General features: G+C 43.7%; 1 non-coding gene across 1 annotated transcript; it reads left to right on the top strand.

The window, feature by feature from the left end:
• The first annotated feature begins 7,704 nt into the window (after positions 1-7,704).
• Positions 7,705-7,837, top strand: LOC126002554 (small nucleolar RNA SNORA51). Its single transcript, XR_007493241.1, has one exon. It is a non-coding gene; the product is annotated as a small nucleolar RNA SNORA51 (small nucleolar RNA).
• The last annotated feature ends 362 nt before the right edge of the window (positions 7,838-8,199 follow it).

The following is an 8,199-nucleotide window of genomic DNA, read 5'->3' as shown; positions in this document are numbered from 1 at the left end:
GAAGTGACACAAAAACCTCCAGCATGTGGGAGTACTGAGTTTGATCCTGCATCTCCTGTTCTTTGAGCACTTCTGGGAGTGAGCCCCAAGTACCAAGCCAGGAATAGCCCCTGACCACAACAGAGAAGAGAAAAGGGGAAGGGAGGGAAGAGGAGAAGAGAGTGGAGGGGAGAGTAGGGGAGGGAAGAAGAGAGGAGGGGATGGAGAAGATAGGAGAGAGAAGGGGAGAAGAGAAGAGGAAAGGAGGGGAGATAAGAGAAGGGGGAGGGAGAGGAGAAAGGAGGGGAGAAAGGGAGAGGAGGGGAGGGGAGAGGAGTAGACAGGAAAGGAGAAGATGGGGAGGAAAAGAGAGGACGGTAGGGAGGGTGATAGTGAGAGAGAGAAATGAAAGGAGGGGCAGGGAGAGGACTGAGAGGAGAGGAAGGGAGAAGAGGGAATAGGGAGGAGAGGAGAGAAGGTGATAGGAAAAGAGAGAGAGATAAAAAGAGGGGAAGGGAGCCGAAAAGGATGAGGAGAGGAGAGGAGAGGAGAGGAGGGAAAGGGGAGAGGAAAGCAAAAGAGAGAAAGAAAAATAGAATGACAACAAGATAGAGGAAGAAAGAAGGAAGGAAAGGAGGAAGAAAAGAAGGAAGGACAAAACAAAGGATGAAAGAAAGGAAGTAAAGAAGGAACGAAGGAGGGGAGTTTTTCTTTTTTTAAAACTATTCATTGATTGATTGGTTTTTGGGCCACACCCAGTGGTGCTCAGGGGTTATTCCTGACTCTGCTCTCAGAAATTGCCACTGGCAGGCTGGGGGACCATATGGGCTGCCTAGAATGGAACCGGGTTCTTCCCAGTCAGCCACATGCAAGGCAAATGCCCTACCGCTGTGCTATCTCTCCAGCTTCAGGAAGGAAGGTTTTTTTTGTTTGTTTGTTTGTTTTGTTTTTGTTTTTAGTTTTTGGGCCACACCCGGCAGTGCTCAGGGGTTACTCCTGGCTGTCTGCTCAGAAATAGCTCCTGGCAGGCACGGGGGACCATATGGGACACCGGAATTCGAACCAACCACCTTTGGTCCTGGATCGGCTGCTTCCAAGGCAAATGCCGCTGTGCTAGGCCCAGGAAGGAAGTTTTTAAATAAGCTCACATCTCCAATTGTCCTCCTTATTTCTTCCCCCACACCCACCTCCATTCACTTTCCCTTTGGGCCATTGCTCTCTCATGTTTCTCAAACAACACCCAAACACAACAAACCAATAGACAGATTGGCAGAATCAAGAATTCCAGAACCCTTGGGGCCGGAGAGATGGTGCAGTGGTAGGGCATTTGCCTTGCATGTAGCTGACTCAGGACGAACCACAGGTTCAATCCCCCAGCATTCCATATATGGTCCCTGGGCCAGGAGCAATTTCTGAGCACAAAGCCAGAGTGTTACCAGGTGTGTCCCCCAAAACAAACAAAACAAAACAAAATAAAAATTACAGAACCCTCTACCAAGAACTCTGGAACATCAAAGGCAGCCAGGGTCCCACACACAGATTGGAGTGAGGTATCTGGGCTGACAAAGGACAGGGTCAAGGGGTCCTGAGAAGCTAGTTTACATACAGCTCTGGCCAACTCAGGAGCTAGGTGGACTCCACACCAGATTCCTGAGAGCATGAGCCCAAATCTCAGGCAAAGTTAAGCAAGTTAGGGCCACACACCCTCTAAATCAGTCTCTCTGAGAATGCTTGAAAGTTTAATCCTACCCATCAATCAGAAATAACTCCTTCCAGACCTTGACCTTCCAGGCTTTACCCCCCCACCCCCAGGCTTTGTTCATCACCCTAATTTTGCATCTAAGGGCCTCTCAAACAGATAAATATCCTGGTTATGTTTTACTGAAGGGGCTTAGGTGGGTCTATTGCCTCTAACTCTCTCTCTCTCTCTCTCTCTCTCTCTCTCTCTCTCTCTCTCTCTCAAAAAAAAAATATAAACCAAACAAACAGAAAAAAAAAAAAAGCCAAATCTGTGAGACACTCTTGTGTCTATACTGAGGAACTTGAGCTTTAGAAGGGTCCAAGGACTGGGCAGTGAGAAGCAGAGCAGGAGAGAGGCTTGCAGAGATTTCACTTTAGAGTGGATTTTGTTCTCTTTCATTCCTAGGATCTCAGATCTGTGCTCCTCTCTGTTTCCAGTGCCTTCTTCAAAAGAGGAAAATACTCTCCTTAATAGGGTGAACAAAACAAATGCCCAAAACTTTTCATCTTGAAAAGTTCCAGATAAGATGAAAATGCATGTCGAGTTGAAATTGGTACTTGTGTAAAATATGACAGAGAATATGTTTATTTGTTCACTTTTCATCTATTTTTCATTTCTTCCATTTGTATTATACTAGCTAAGACACATTGAATATTATTGAGAGAATCTGAGGGGAAAGTATCACCCATTAAGTGCTGAACTTTTTTTGTTTTGTTTTTGGACCACACTTGGCAGCACTCAGGGTTACTCCTGACTCTTCTCTCAGAAATCACTCCTGGCAGGCTTGGGGGATCATATGAGATGCCGGGGATAGGACCCAGGTCTGTTTGGGTCGCCACATGCGAGGCAACTTAACCCTAACCCTACCATTGTGCTACCACTCCAGTCTCAGCACTGAACATTTTTAATAGATTTGTTTTATCAATCTGCCCTATTCTTAGTCTTTTGTGAAAATTGGTACCCTGGATAGGTATTTTTCATGTTTTTTATTCAGGATTAGAATGATAGTATAGTGAGTAGGGCACTTTTTTGCTTTGCACAGAGCTGACTCAGATTTGATCCTTGGCTCCCCATATGGTCTCCCAGCACTGTCAGGAATGATTCCTGAGTGTAAAGTCAGGAGTAAGCCTGAGCACCTCTTTGTGTGGCTCTAAGACAAAAACAAACTGTTTTGGTATTAATTAGTATAAACCACAATATCTTTCTTATTTAGCTTGTGGATATGATTATGTAAATATGGCATACCTTTTCTTTGTATGTTGAACTACTTTTGCATAATTCCTGCAATAATATGCATAGGGTCTAATTTATATGGTGCTAGATTTCAAACTCAAGGCCTCACACATAACTCTGGCAGGGGAGCCTTATTCTCAGCCTTGACACAACAGACTTTTTATATTATTGTTACAGGGGAAAAAAGGTGAGATGGTTTTAAGTAGAAAGAAAGAAGAGGGAAAGAGGAGATAAGACATGCTGAAACAAACTGGTAAAATATGAGACTGTAATACAACTAAAAATACTAAGTGGAAGGGCATTTGGCTTTCTTTTCCTTTTTTTTTTCCTTTGGTTTTTGGGTCATACCCGGCAGCACTCAGGGGTTACTCCTGGCTCTATGCTCAGAAATCGTTCCTGGCAGGCACGGGGGACCATATGGGATGCTGGGATTCGAACCACAGACCTTCTGCGTTCAAGGCAAATGCTTTACCTCCATGCTATCTCTCCAGCCCTGGCATTTGGCTTTCATGCAGCAGGCAATCATTGCTTGATCCCCAGTATATGATACCCACTCACTGACAGGAGTGATACGAGCATAAGGCTGGGGCTGGAATAATCCCTAAACAGTACTAGGTGTGGCTCAAATCTTCCCCTCATCCCTCACCTAGTTTAAAAAAAAAAAAACACATGAATTCTGGTAAAATAACCTTAAGATGTTTTTTTTTTCTTTTTTTTCTTTTTTTTTTTTTTTTTTTTTTTGGTTTTTGGGTCACACCCAGCAGTGCTCAGGGGTTACTCCTGGCTGTCTGCTCAGAAATAGCTCCTGGCAGGCACGGGGGACCATATGGGATGCCGGGATTCAAACCAACCACCTTAGGTCCTGGATCGACTGCTTGCAAGGCAAGCACCCTTGTACTATCTCTCCAGCCCCTTAAGATGTTTCTTAAGAAATAACTTCTGGGCCTGGAGAGATAGCACAGCGGCGTTTGCTTTGCAAGCAGCCGATCCAGGACCAAAGGTGGTTGGTTCAAATCCCGGTGACCCATATGGTCCCCCGTTTCTGCCAGGAGCTATTTCTGAGGAGATAGCCAGGAGTAACCCCTGAGCAACGCCGGGTGTGGCCCAAAAACCAAAAAAAAAAAAAAAAAAAAAAAAAAAAAAAGAAATAACTTCTAATTTTTTTTTTTTTTTTTTTTGGCAGGGGTGGACATACCCAGAAGTGCTCAGGGCTTACTCCTGTCTTTGCACTCAGGGATCACTCCTGGCAAGGCTCATGTGCCATATGGGCTGCCAGGAATTGAACCTTAGTCAGCCACTTATAAGGCAAGTGCCCTACCTGTTGTATTTTCACTCTGACCTAGAAATAACTCCTAATATTGAATTACATTTCTCCACTTCATTGGAGAAATACAAGTCTTTCTCACCATTATATTGTTTCTACAGGATGTTCATGATCAAATGTTTTGCAAAAATGCATGTTTGTCTCCTCTGTGCTTCTACCTAACTTATCTAGCTTAAACGATCTCATTAGATTGAAAAGGATGCATGGTCATTTCCCTCAACCTACAGGAAACAACTAAGAACCCGAGAACAGATGAATGGATAAAGAAACTACAAAGAAAATGACAGTACATCTACACAATGGAATACTATGTAATTGTTAGGAAAATAAAGTCATGAAATTTTTTTTATACGTGGAGATATATTTTGTTGAGCAAAAATAATCAGAGGGAGAGGATCAAGCATAAAATGATCATACTCATTTGTGGGGTATAAAAAAGATAGAATGATATTAATATCCAAAGACAATAGGAATGAGGGTGAAGAGGATCAATTCATCGTAGGAAGCTTGCCACAAAGAGCAGGGGAGTGCAGTTAGGTAAGAAGGAAAGAAACTACTATGACAATGATAGTTGGAAATAATCACTCTAGACAAGAACTGGGTGCTGAAAGATGAAATAATGTTAGAACAGAATAATTGGTTTTTAGCCTATTCAGGAGAATTCTCTGCTTGTGTGCTTGTCATTCATGAAATGGAAGTACCACTGGATTGGTGTCCTATGCCTACCTGTTCTCCACCCATGGGGGTGGTATTTCTCTTCCCAATAAAGACATGGGTCAGAGAAATTGCTTGCAGTTTAAGTTCCAGACAGCTAAACTGTCTGCCTGCTGGTATCTATGGCCAAATAGCAGATAGCTCGTGGTGAAAGTTTTCCTGTACTGATTTTATCTCTGTTACCTAGCGTGAATTATTTGCTATGTCAATGTTGCTTCTGTTCCCCAACCTCACCAGGGCTGGTGGATGAGACTTCCACTACAAAGTGATATGCATGATATCCCCTCAGTAACAATATTGCAAATCAGTGTCTAAAAGGGAAAAAAATGGGGGCCGGAGAGATAGCATGTAGGTAAGGCATTTGCCTTTCATGCAGGAGGTCATCGGTTCAAATCCCGGCGCCCCATATGGTTCCCCATGCCTGCTAGGAGCAATTTCTGAGCCTGGAGCCAGGAATAAACCCTGAGCACTGCTGGGTGTGACCAAAAACCACACACACACACACACACACACACAAATAAAAAAGGAAAAAAATGAAGAGGTTAGAGGATGAGGGGGGGGGGAATGTTTGACAGAGGCAACCAAGGGAGAGGATGATATATGGGGGCGGGGGGAGAAACTAGGGACACTGGTAGTAGGAAATATGCATTGGTGAAAGGTGTTGGACATTGTATGACTTAACTCAATCATGAACAACTTTGTGACTATATATCTCACAGTGATTCAATTAGATAATTTTTTTGTTGCTTATGTTTTTGGGTCACACCTGTTGGTGCTCAGGAATTACTCCTGTCTCTGTGCTCAGCCTGCTCCTGGCAAGCTCAGGGGACCATATGGGATGCCGGGATTCAAAATGGGTCTGTCCAGTTTTGGCTGCGAGCAAGGCAAATGCCTTATTGCTGTGCTATCACTCCAGCTCAATTAAATAATTAATTTAAAAAAAAGAAACTGTACACCAGGAGAAATATCATAGGGGTTAAGACACTTGCTTTGTATGCAACCAGCCCAGGTTTGATCCCAAACACTGTATATTGTCTCCCTAAGCATTACTAGAGTGACCCCTGAGAACAGAGACAGGAGTAAGCCCTGAACATCACTATGTGTGGTCCCCAACTCTACCACCAAAGAAAGCAAGCACATGGTGGTTAGTGGCTACAACAGCAAGTGTCTCACTTTGATCTGTTAAGCAAGTACTGTTACCTAGAAAGAGGTCATGAAGTAATGAAAAGATACCAAGAAGAGAGGGACTCATATGGGTATTGAGTCAGAGAGAAGGGGTGAGAATCCCTGGGAATTGAGAATAGTTTCCAGAAACTAAAGATTGGATTGGGAAGTGAGAGCAAGAAGGGAGAAAAGGATGGTTTAAAGGAAGAAGTCCATATGGCGTCTCTCAAGATTAAAAGGGAGACTTGAAGAAAAAAAAAACCCAGAAAGGGGCTGGGGAGATGCAGTAAATGGGAGAAACTCAGCATCATCAGACAAGCAGCCCTTCTTGTCCCAAATCCAATGACACTGTCAGTCCCAGCACTGTTGAATGTGGCCCAATAACAAGGCAGGGGCTAGTTCTTTAAGCCCTTGTTCTCCCTTAAACATGGATCTTGCTGCTTGTCTCTTATCTTTGTTTGCTCTTTCAAACTCTTGTTTGCTTGTGAACATGTAATTCTTCTCCTTCTCCTTCCTCACATCTAAGTTTCATTGAATAAAACTTTAACTTGCTTTACTAACACAATAAATTAATTTATCATTATTAATTATATTATAATTAATTAAGCTATTAATAATAGCTCATGGTGGAAGTTTTCTTGAATCTGTTCTATATCTACAACCATGTGGATTATTTGCTACGTTGGTGTTGCTTCCAGAGAGGGGCATATTGGCAGGGCTTTTGCATGCAGTCAACCAGGGATGAACCTGGGTTCAATCCTCAGCATCCCTTATGGTCCCACCGTACCTGTCAGGAGCAATTTCTGGCACAGAATCAGGAGTAACCCCTGAATGCCATCGAGTGTCATGCAAAAAACAAAAACAAAACAAAAAATAAAAGGAAGAAAGAGGCAAATGACTACTTGAATCAGGTAGAAGAAAATAGGGGACAGAGCGATAGTGCATCGTATGGTGTTTGCCTTGCATTCGGCTGACCCAGGACGAACCTTGGTTCGATCCCCAACATCCAATATGATCCCCCAAGCCAGGAGTGATTTCTTAGCACATAGCCAGGGGTAACCCCTGTGTGTCACCGGTGTGGCCAAAAAAACAGAAACAAAAACAAAGGTAGAAAATAACAGGGCAGAGAAGTTTCTACTGCATCAAGTAACAGCTTTAGGATTAGTGGGTAGAGCTCAATAGTAGAGCATGGACCAAACAAGTGCATAACTCTGGGTTTAACTCCTTAGTGTGGCCCCAAAAACAAGAGCAACAATAACAACAAAGAAACTAAAAGGAGGCCGGAGCGGTGGTGAAGCGGTATGGCATTTACCTTGCATAAGGCTGACCTATGGTGGACCGAGGTTTGATCCCCCTCTGTCCCATATGGTCCCCCAAGCCAGGAGCGATTTCTGAGTGCATAGCCAGGAGTAACACCTGAGTGTCTGTGGGGTGGGGAGGAAGGACACTTGGGATATTGGTCATGGGAATGTTGCACTGGTGAAGGATTTTTTTTGTATATATAGTGTATATATATATATAAATCAAAGAAAAAGGAAAGAAAAGATAAGGCCTCCCATTTCTTACCACAGGCTGTGTTCTTTAGACTGACTGTATAGAAAGAGGAGGTACAGTAAATGTGCCCCATATACAAGTCAACCCAGGCCCTTTGCCTGGTCTGTATTGTGAATTGGGGGACAAAAACAAACAAACAAACAAACAAAATAAAAACCTGAGTGTCACCGGGTGTGGCTCAAAAACAAACAAAAAAACTAAGTAAGAAAAAGAAAACATACAAATAAAATAGAATGAGTTTGGGGCCAGGCGGTGGCGCTAGAGGTAGCCTTGCCTGCGCTAGCCTTGGACGGACCGCGGTTCGATACCCCCCCCCCCCCGGCGTCCCATATGGTCCCCCAAGCCAGGAGCAACTTCGGAGCACATAGCCAGGAGTAACCCCTGAGGGTTACCGGGTGTGCCCCCCCCCCAAAAAAAAAAAAAAAAAAGAATGAGTTTGTCTACCAAAAATATTCTTTTATTTAAGTTTAGGTCTTTCCCTGAACTTGCC

This window comes from Suncus etruscus, chromosome 2, assembly GCF_024139225.1.
Source record: "Suncus etruscus isolate mSunEtr1 chromosome 2, mSunEtr1.pri.cur, whole genome shotgun sequence".
Taxonomy (NCBI): domain Eukaryota; kingdom Metazoa; phylum Chordata; class Mammalia; order Eulipotyphla; family Soricidae; genus Suncus; species Suncus etruscus.
The sequence above is the reverse complement of the archived record's forward strand: the minus strand, read 5'-3'. Positions and strand labels throughout refer to the sequence as shown.